General features: G+C 48.6%; 1 pseudogene; it reads left to right on the top strand.

Annotated features, from left to right (window-relative positions):
- The first annotated feature begins 851 nt into the window (after nucleotides 1-851).
- The window catches only part of LOC136605009 (autophagy-related protein 13-like), a 55,084-nt pseudogene continuing 46,123 nt past the window's right edge, over nucleotides 852-9,812 (top strand).

Here is a 9,812-nt window from a genome sequence, read left to right as displayed (position 1 = left end):
GGATGTGCCAAAAGGCAGGTAGCCTGCAGCTGCCGGTGGGGTGCTGGACGTGCCAAAAGGCAGGTAGCCTGCAGCAGCCGGTGGGGTGCTGGATGTGCCAATAGGCAGGTAGCCTGCCGCTGCAGGTGGGGTGCTGCGGGTGCCAAAAGGCAGGTAGCCTGCAGCAGCCGATGGGGTGCTGGAGGTGCCAAAAGGCAGGTAGCCAGTAGCAGCTGGTGGGGTGCTGCCGGTGGCAAAAGGCAGGTAGCCTGCATCAGCCGGTGGGGTGCTGCGGGTGCCGAAAGGCAGGTAGTCTGCAGCAGCCGGTGGGGTGCTGCGGGTGCCAAATGTTGCGGATTTTCCGTGTGGAAAATTTGGATGGAAAATCTGCTCCATGTAGATGTAGCCTAAAGGAATGCTAAATCTGGAAGTACATAAAGCCAAAATACCGAAAACCCGTTTTTAAGTCGGTGGAGGGAAATTGTCCTAAAAGCCAATAAGGCATGCTGCAGTTTGATGTCACAAAAACTGCATTATTGAAGTGAACTGTGGTGGATTATGTGCAGTTTATTCGTGTAGCGTTCTAAGTAATGAGCATCTTATGAAACTATTCTGGATAGACCCTTAAAAAATGCTCTTACATACAAGCTCCTTTTTACTCCTATAGTAATCTGCTGTGCAAAGCTCGCTGCACATGGTTGCCAGTCCGTGACCTAAAGCCCTAGGGCAGCACAGATTTTAATTCTATTGCTATTTCATGTGACTGAACTGTAATTGTCAGTGTATCTACAGATCACTCTAGTCCTTGGTGTAGTTGTCACTATCAGTCCTCATTGCTGTTTCTTTTTTGCAGGTTTCCAAGCAGTATGTGTCGGGACCGTAGGGACCCCCATTGGAACCCTAACATTGACCTGCGCCTATAGAACCAATCTGGCTTTCATGTCTACTCGGTAAGCCAAGTCGCCACAGGTATGCAGTTATACGGTAGACTCCCGATAAAATAACGTGTACGTCATTATTCACAATGCACACTTCTAGACTAGTTCAGTGCCTTATCATACACTTCCATTATACTAGATTTGTATGCCAATACCCCTACACCCAAGGATAAATTTAGCTACAAGATAGATGGCAGTAAGCGTCTATAGGACAACTAGGCCCAGCAGCTCAATAACATCAATGTGTTTGTTGCATTTCAGGCAGTATGAAAGGACCCAGCCCATCATGGGGATTATTATTGATCATTTTGTTGACCGACCTTTCCCCAGTACCTCACACATGCATCCCTGCAACTACGGGTGAGGACACAGGCAGCATGCACACATACCGTCTAGAGCCACAGAGGACATCAGCTCAGAATCTACTCAGATTACACACATCTTGTAAATGTATAACAACTGATAGGACATATGTTGTAGCTTGTTTTAACCTTTCTGATCTCTTGTGGAAGTCAAGACACTATCTCTGCTGGTACATGTAGATTCACAGTTCGTGGAAATTGTCATTTTCTTTAAAATCAGGATCTATGGATCTCCCCTAATTACTTGACTTGTAAAAGAAAATACAGTAAAACCATAGGTCTTGTTATGGGAAATACATCATATCCCTCTGACTTCACTGTACTGCTCCAAATTGGTTACAATGAGAAGTGCATGCATGCAGAGTAATTGACACTGACACAATGTTTGTCAACATCAGTAAGCTTCTGATCTATTAATAGCATCACTATCCCAAATGACATAGCAATAGAGATACATGCCCCTAAAGTCATAACAACTCATGATTGGCTTAGTTTGCAATGACTAACATATGTTAACGCCTTAAGGTGTGTGTTACTACTAAAATACGTGATTCCTAAGAAAATAAACTTATCCTGTGTTCATTATCCTTTAAAATGCGATGGTGGGGGCCTCAGAGTGCTCTCAACAACTTTTGTCCTGGGAAAGAAGTGTGGGAGTCACAGAAGCATCTTGTACATTCCAGCATACAAAACGTTAACCATTTAGATGGAAGGAAGATATATATATATATATATATATATATATATATATATATATATATATATATAATGTGTGTCTGCATAGGCTGATGTGAGAAGCATAGAAAATATATATAATATAGAATATATATTATTACTGTAACAGTCTATTCAGGTAGATGTCTAGTTATGGCCATGATGTCTTATCTGTTAACGATAACTACGTTATGGCGCTCAAACATGATGGAAGGAGTGGTGGTGTTTGATGCTCACCAGGCACCCAATTCCTGCGCTGTGCCCCCCTGAAGTTGGCACGTGCGTAGTGATACTTTTTTCAGCTTGCTGTTTGCATGCACTCTCCAATTTATATGTAGTAGAGCGTGCACACTGTGAGCAGAAAAGAGGTAAGCTGTGTTGCTGGCAGAGACAGCGCAGGAGTGTGGCATCCGGTATCAAACGCCACTCCGCATTCCTTCATGTCTGAGCCCCATAACATAGTTTATGGGGCTCAAACGTGATGACAAGTTAAAGAAGCACTCAGAAGTTATCCTGTTTGTACTCCCATTTGTAAACTTTAGGTAAAAGGTAGTTCTGGGAATTGTCTTACCCAGTGCTTTATCGCAGAATTATTAGCTCTCATCTTGGTCGCTGTTGACTATGTGACAATGCCAAACCTCCACAAACGCACATACAGACGCGCTGACAACCCAATTTGCACAGCGCGTACTGTGTGGACTAGCATTCAGTCTCACTGCACATCTATGAGAGCCTTGATGTGGATCTCCAAAGCTTGAATAGAAAAGACTGACTTCTAAGCTAAACAGCAGGAACTATGGGATTTAGGTTTTAAAATGTCCACATGGTATATAGAGAGGTCCATGTCCCGGGACCCCCCTATCTAGGGGGTATAACGTGACCTAGAGGATGTGGGGAGGACCCATGTGTTGGCTAGAGGCGCGTTATTGAAAGCAATAGCTCGGGCTTACCGGAGAATAGTGAGAGTGATCACTGAGTTGAACAGGTTACCACGGGAGGTGGTGAGTTCTTCTTCCATAGAAGTGTTCAAACAAAGGCTGGACAAATATCTGTCTGGGATGATTTAGTGAATCCTGCACTGAGCAAGGGGTTGGACGCGATGACCCCAGGGATCCTTCCAACTTTACCATTCTATGATTCTATGAATATATGCGAGAGAGGAGAGAAGCAAGAAATTGAACTAGTAATAAGTAGGGTGTCAACTTAGTTTATTGTTATTTGTACAGTTGTAAAGGATCAAACGATCAGACCCAAAGTTTGTGCCCCCCTCCACTCCAGTTTTCCCTCCCTTTCCATTTCTCCCCCTTCCCTTCACCCATTTCTTTGCCACCCTTACTCTTCCCTTTCATGCAAGACAGGCTGAAAAATATGGCAAGAGTTCCGAAATTCCATAGAATCGATGAAAGGTCATCTGACATGAACCCCCATCCCCCCAGAACATAACTCATACCGCAGTGGATATGACTGGGTATGCGAGGGGAAAATTTTGCGTAATTGTTAAAAGGAAAAATTTCTTTCAATAAAAATATTTAGAGGTAAAACAACCCTAACGGCAGCCTGGACCATAGCTATTAACCCTTTCCAATCCACTATATGACGTCTAAAGACATTCTGAATGAAGGCTGTACAGCTTCTGATATCGGAAGACGTACGGCAGGGTATTCTTACTGTATATTACTGGCCGCTCTGTTGTCAGGGGGCCTCTCCAGAATACCGCAGTACTGGCTCTAGCCAGCAGGGGGTGTCATTGTGTAATGGCAGAAAGAGAAAATTCCCTAAAAAACCCTGAATTCAAAATTGGACTGCAAAGGCTTAATTCTGCATTAAAGCATCGGGTAAGCAATCGTTTACCTAATTCACTAACATCTGGATGCAATTTATGCCTGAACAACGTGCATTGCAACCAATGTCGCCATGTAGCCTTAGCTAAGAAGCCAAATTACCCCTTTCAGTGCAGACTTTGTACCTCGGGTATGTGCTTTGTTTTAGTTTGTGGTAAAAGACCTTAATAGGTGTCTTTGTGGCTACTGAAGCCACCAATCTGGTCAGTTCGGCCAGATAAGCAGATCTTTAGTGTGTCCGTCCTATAGCAGTGCTGGGTTTATCACACACTAAATAAGTATGGTATTTGCACTTCTATAATAGTCTGGGATCATTCTTTTGCATGGGCTTTGTTTTAATGTATCCCAACAGGGCACCCGAGGAGCCAGGAGCTGCATACCCATCTGTGGAGGATTCCCAGGATGTCTGTGCCACATCCTTTTCTACATCCCCTCCATCACAGGTAAGTTTGCGCTGCATTTACAGCATAACCCATCATCCTGCCATGTGCAGATACTCACTGTAGCAGATTTCATTAACCACATCTCTTAAGAAAACTGAAGCCTTTCAGATGGTTGTGATGGTATCATTTCAATTTATAAAGTTGGTTCCTTCATGGTTTATTTAAAAAAGTATTTTAGCAGCGTGAGGTTTCAAAGCGAATGTCAACCCTTGACTACCTTTGTTAGAGTTAAAGAAAAGAAAGCGTTCAAAAACCGCTGCAGACATAGATTTAAAAGCTACCTGCAGCCACCACTAGAGGGAGCTGACTGCATAGTATTACAGACTAGACCCAATGATAACACAATATGTAGTCAGCTCATTTTAGTGGTGGCTGCAGAAGCCAAAACATCATCATTATTTTTAAAGATTGTGGGTGTATTCACGCAGGCAATATTTTTCCCCCGTTCAAGTTCTGCCAGATTTCAAGATGGAAAAAGAACTCCTTTTAGAGATGAGCGAGCACCAAAATGCTCGGGTGCTCGTTACTCGGGACGAAATTATCGCGATGCTCGAGGGTTCGTTTCGAATAACGAACCCCATTGAAGTCAATGGACGACCCGAGCATTTTTGTATATCGCCGATGCTCGCTAAGGTTTTCATTTGTGAAAATCTGGGCAATTCAAGAAAGTGATGGGAACGACACAGCAACGGATAGGGCAGGCGAGGGGCTACATGTTGGGCTGCATCTCAAGTTACCAGGTCCCACCATTAAGCCACAATAGCGGCAAGAGTGCCCCCCTCCCAACAATTTTTACACACTGCCTATTTTTGCCTTTTGCACACTGCCTATTTTCTATTAATACGTCTTCTGTCCCTGCGTCACCACTACTGGCCCTGGAGTATGTCAACTAACTGCAAACTGTAGCACTGTGGACTGCAATACAGCGGTGATGTAACTGCCAACACAGAGCCAGGAAATAATTTTGCACAAGCCTGCTGTAACACTTAGCTGGCTGCATATGAATTAGGAGGACAACTACACCCAGCACATACCCAGTACACTGAGGACAGTCACAGGCAGCCCAAATAGATGTTTTTTCACAAATGTTTTTGGAAAGGCACACTGCCTATATTCTATTAATATGTCTTCTGTCCCTGCCTCACCAGCACTACTGGTCCTGGACGATGTATAATAATTACTGCAGGGCGCAATGCTCTGCACGGCCGATATGCAAAAAAAAAAAAAAAGTGCAACACTGCAAAAAGCAGCCTCCACACTACTGCACACGGTTAGATGTGGCCCTAAGAAGGACCGTTGGGGTTCTTGAAGCCTAAAATACTCCTAACACTCTCCCTATAGCAGCTCCGGCATCAGCAGCACTTTCCCTGAGCTACGGCAGAACGCATCTGTGGCGAGCCGCGGAAGGGGCCGATTTATATACTCGGGTGACACCTGATCTCGCCAGCCACTCACTGCAGGGGGGTGGTATAGGGCTTGAACGTCGCAGGGGGAAGTTGTAATGCCTTCCCTGTCTTTCTATTGGCCAGAAAAGCGCGCTAATATCTCAGAGATGAAAGTGAAAGTAACCCGAACATCGCGTGGTACTCGTTACGAATAACGAGCATCCCGAACACGCTAATACTCGAACGAGCATCAAGCTCGGACGAGTACGTTCGCTCATCTCTACTCCCTTTTTCTTCATTGATCCAGGGAATATTCTGACTGCCATTATGGAGTCGGGAAGGAATGTTTTCCCCTAGACTCGCTAATTGTCTTCTGCCTCATTCGGGGTTTTTTGCCTTCCTCTGGATCAACAAGGAGGAGGTGGAAACAGGCTGAACTAGATGGACATGGTCTCCCTTCAGCCTAACATACTATGTTACTATGTATTTTAGTGGGTTTAATTTTCTCTTTGACCAATTGTCCGAGTTTGAAAAATCACTGCATGTTCTGTTTCTTTGCCATTTTTTCCCAATATGAAAGCGTGGAGGAAAAAAAATTGCAGAACATTTGAGTGCGATCTGTTTTTTTATATTGGAACCAGATGCGATTGGGTTTTTTTTGTTTTCTCCACACGCGAAACGTTTAATATAAATCAGATTGTGTTTTTTGCGCAAAAACGCTTCGCCTGTGTGAATACCGCCTAACTGCAACTTCCAAAAGCTTTTGAGATGTCACAGAAACATGTCAAACGTTTTGATCATGATGAGAAACAATCGCCAGAACAAAGCAGCTGAAACCCTCATCCGAGTGCTGTCACTGCTGGCTGAAGACTGGCTCAATAGAAGGTCTATGAGCCCATCTTCAGCTAGAGAATGGTGGCAGCGCTCCGATGACTACTTCAGCTGGTTTGTTCTAGTGATCATTGGGGGTCTCTGCAATCCAAACTTGACATGTAACTGTGCTTTCCATAGCACATAGGTACACATGTAATCTAAGTACACGCAGGTGATTTTGTGCTCTGTGTCAAATAAATGGAGCGCCGACACATTAAGAAATCCAATCTACACAGAATTTTTGGATCTAATATTGACACGTTGTTAAACAGGTGGAGATTCAGTTCAAGGGTTCAGTTAAGTGAAGCCTGGTATCTGCAGCCATATTAGATAGCTACAAAGCAGGTAGCGTAGGAGCGAGGGACTGGGGGGCGGGAGATTAGGACAGGAAAGGGTTAAGCGACCAGAGGAGGTGGGAGGAGTTAATACAGGAAGAAGAGAGAGGGAGAAGGAGAAGTGTGCCATTCCACGTGGAGTAAGAGAAGAAGGAAGACGTGTGAAGGAAGGCAGAAGATTAAAAGAGAAGAAACATGGACCAGCTCGTTCTGCAGATCAAGGAAGCTGTTGCCAGCCACGGACCTGACTGGCTGATGAGGATGGCCGCGGAGTTCGGAGCCACGCCGTCGGGAGAAGCCGGGGCAGGAGAAGAACAGCCGGCGCAGATGGTTTCCAGTGCGCCCCGCGGAAGACCCCAGAGAAGGAGGATTCCCCCTACCAGGCTGAGCCCGAGCCCAGCCGTGAAGAAGGGGGGCCAGAACGCAAGCCCGAGACCTGCGCGTTCAAGTATCGGTGGCGGAGCGCGGCCGCAGCGAGCCGCGGCGGGAAGCAACATGGGTGCGACCGGAAGAAGCGCCGGAAGAATAGAAGAAACCCCCGAGGTACTTACCGGGACTTCAGCAGCGGCATCAGGAGCGGGTAAGTCCAGCGCGGGAAGGGGTTGCCCCGCGGCTGTCCAGCGTCAGGCAGAGAGAGAAGGGGGATGGCCTGCGCGCCGTGCCGGCAGCGGGCGGATGGATCCGCTGGCCGAAAGAAGTTCCGGCGCTAGGACTCCCGTGCGGAGGGAGACGAGCGCCAGCGGCAGCAGCGAGGCCGGCAACAGCGCAAGCGGCCGCAGCAGCGCGAGCGCAGTACAAGGGGAGGGGGGGTGGGGAGGGGGGGGAGGGAATAGAAGGAAGAGGCGCAGGGCGGGAAAACAGAGGGGGGGAAGGGGGGGGAGTACAATTAGGCAGTATGGCCCCCTTGTCACCCCAGGGCTCATGCCCTAATATGAGGGGCAGCGGAATTTACTATAAAGACGCCTCAGGCTGTCAAGGGGCTTACGGGGTACGAAGGAAGGAGGGAGGGGGAGGAGGGGCAGCGAGCAGCGGTCACATGTCGCCACGGGGTTCTTTCCCTTTTGGGGAGGACAGTCGAGCTCAAGCAATCGAAGGCACTTCAGGCCGGCAAGGGGCTTACGGGGTGGAGCAAAGCGGACAGGTGAGACAGAGGAAGGGTAAGAGGGGAGGGGGAAGCTACGTGCCCGGTAGTCAAGGGGGGGTTAGGCGGCAGGCGGGGGGTTGGCGGCATGGTGCGAGGAAGCTGGCGCAGTGAAGCAAGGATAGATAGCTCGTCTTCGGAGTCTGGTGAGCCTTGTACACGTCGGGAGGCGCCCCATTTCGCCAGAGGGTACAGGCGTTCGGAAGCGGTGGACAGGAGTGGTAGGCGCAGCGGCCATGGGACTTTGGTTTGCGCTTCGCAGCAGGCTTTACCATGTTCACCGGCTTCCTCCACAGATGAGAGGCAGGCCTCACGTACCGAAAGGCAGGGCGAACGGGCCGCAGCCTCCAGGGCGTCCTATGGCTATAGCATGCTACCCCGTGGTGTCTCCCGTAATAGGGACAGGGTACGACACGCGGTGGCGAGTCCGGAAAGGAGCCGACCGGGACCGAGTCACCCGTCTTTCCCCTCGGCAGGGCCGGAGGATGAATTGGAGGGTGAGTTACCATGCGATAGAGTTTGGGGTGCTTCGTCGCCCAATAACGTGAATAACTTTATGGTAGCGCTGAGAGCGCTGGTGGATGAGTTTGATAAAGGTAAAGGAACGGTGTTGTGTGGTAATACGGGGAGACGAGACTCGCCCGTGGTTGGTGATGTGGCTCACGCTACCGGGTGCTCGCCAGCGGTGGCGACCGGAAAAAGCGAGGAGTCGGTGAAAGATGGTTTACGTTTTTCAGACTCTCTATTTTGTGGCGTGGCCCCGCTGGGGGTGGGCCTCGCGGAGGACACAATTGAGAAAATTAAAAGTGGAATATACGTGGACATCTGGTCGCTCCTATCGGTGGAGCATGTGTCGGTTGATAAGGAGCGCTTCGCAGAACGGGACAAGAAGCCCAAAATAGCTAAAACATTTAGCAATTGGCTACAAGCCATGTTGACCCTGGCTCACGTTATATGCCAGCACCAGCCGGGAAAAGGCCCGGAGCTGCTGGTATATATTAACACTATTCATAGCGCTTACAAGCTGCACGGCGGTGCGGCATGGTGGCGCTATGACGAAGATTTTCGTCGACGGATTTCGGGAATGAGTAACGTGAGCTGGGCGACAAAAGCGACGGATGCTTGGATCCAGTTGATCCTGGCGCAAAAGCCGGCGAAGCCCCTTTTTCAGAGCAATAACACGGTAACTGGTGGACAGCAGGCACCCGTGGCACATAAGCCCTCGGGTTCTTGCTGGGCATTCAATGAGGGTAACTGTCGGTTTCTTGCAGCATGTAAGTTCCGGCACGAGTGCTCCTTTTGCGGCGGTGCGCACGCAGCGGTACGTTGTTTTCGGAGACAAAAGCAAAACTTGCCCGTGGCCACGGCGTCGCCCGGGGGCAACACCAGTGAACGCGCTGTTCCTGGAGGAGTGGTTAGGCAAGTACCACAGGAGACGGGAAGCAAACCTTCTTAAAGAAGGTTTTAACACGGGTTGCGTGATTCCGCATCAACCGGGTTCGGCGTTAACGCTTAGTCGTAATTTAAAATCGGCGTACGACAATAAAGAGATGGTGATGGAGAAGCTACTAAAGGAGGTTGAGCTGGGTCGGATGGCGGGGCCTTTTCAGGAACCGCCATTCGAGAACTTACGCGTTTCACCTTTGGGCTTGGTACCAAAAAAGGAACCGGGTAAGTTCCGGCTTATCCATCACTTATCCTACCCGACGGGCGAGTCAGTCAACGACGGGATTTCCAAGGAGCAAACAGCCGTATCGTATACTTCCTTCGATAGGGCTGTCTGCCTGATACGGCAGGCCGG

The sequence above is a fragment of the Eleutherodactylus coqui genome, unplaced genomic scaffold, assembly GCF_035609145.1.
Source record: "Eleutherodactylus coqui strain aEleCoq1 unplaced genomic scaffold, aEleCoq1.hap1 HAP1_SCAFFOLD_167, whole genome shotgun sequence".
Lineage (NCBI taxonomy): Eukaryota > Metazoa > Chordata > Amphibia > Anura > Eleutherodactylidae > Eleutherodactylus > Eleutherodactylus coqui.
The sequence above is the reverse complement of the archived record's forward strand: the minus strand, read 5'-3'. Positions and strand labels throughout refer to the sequence as shown.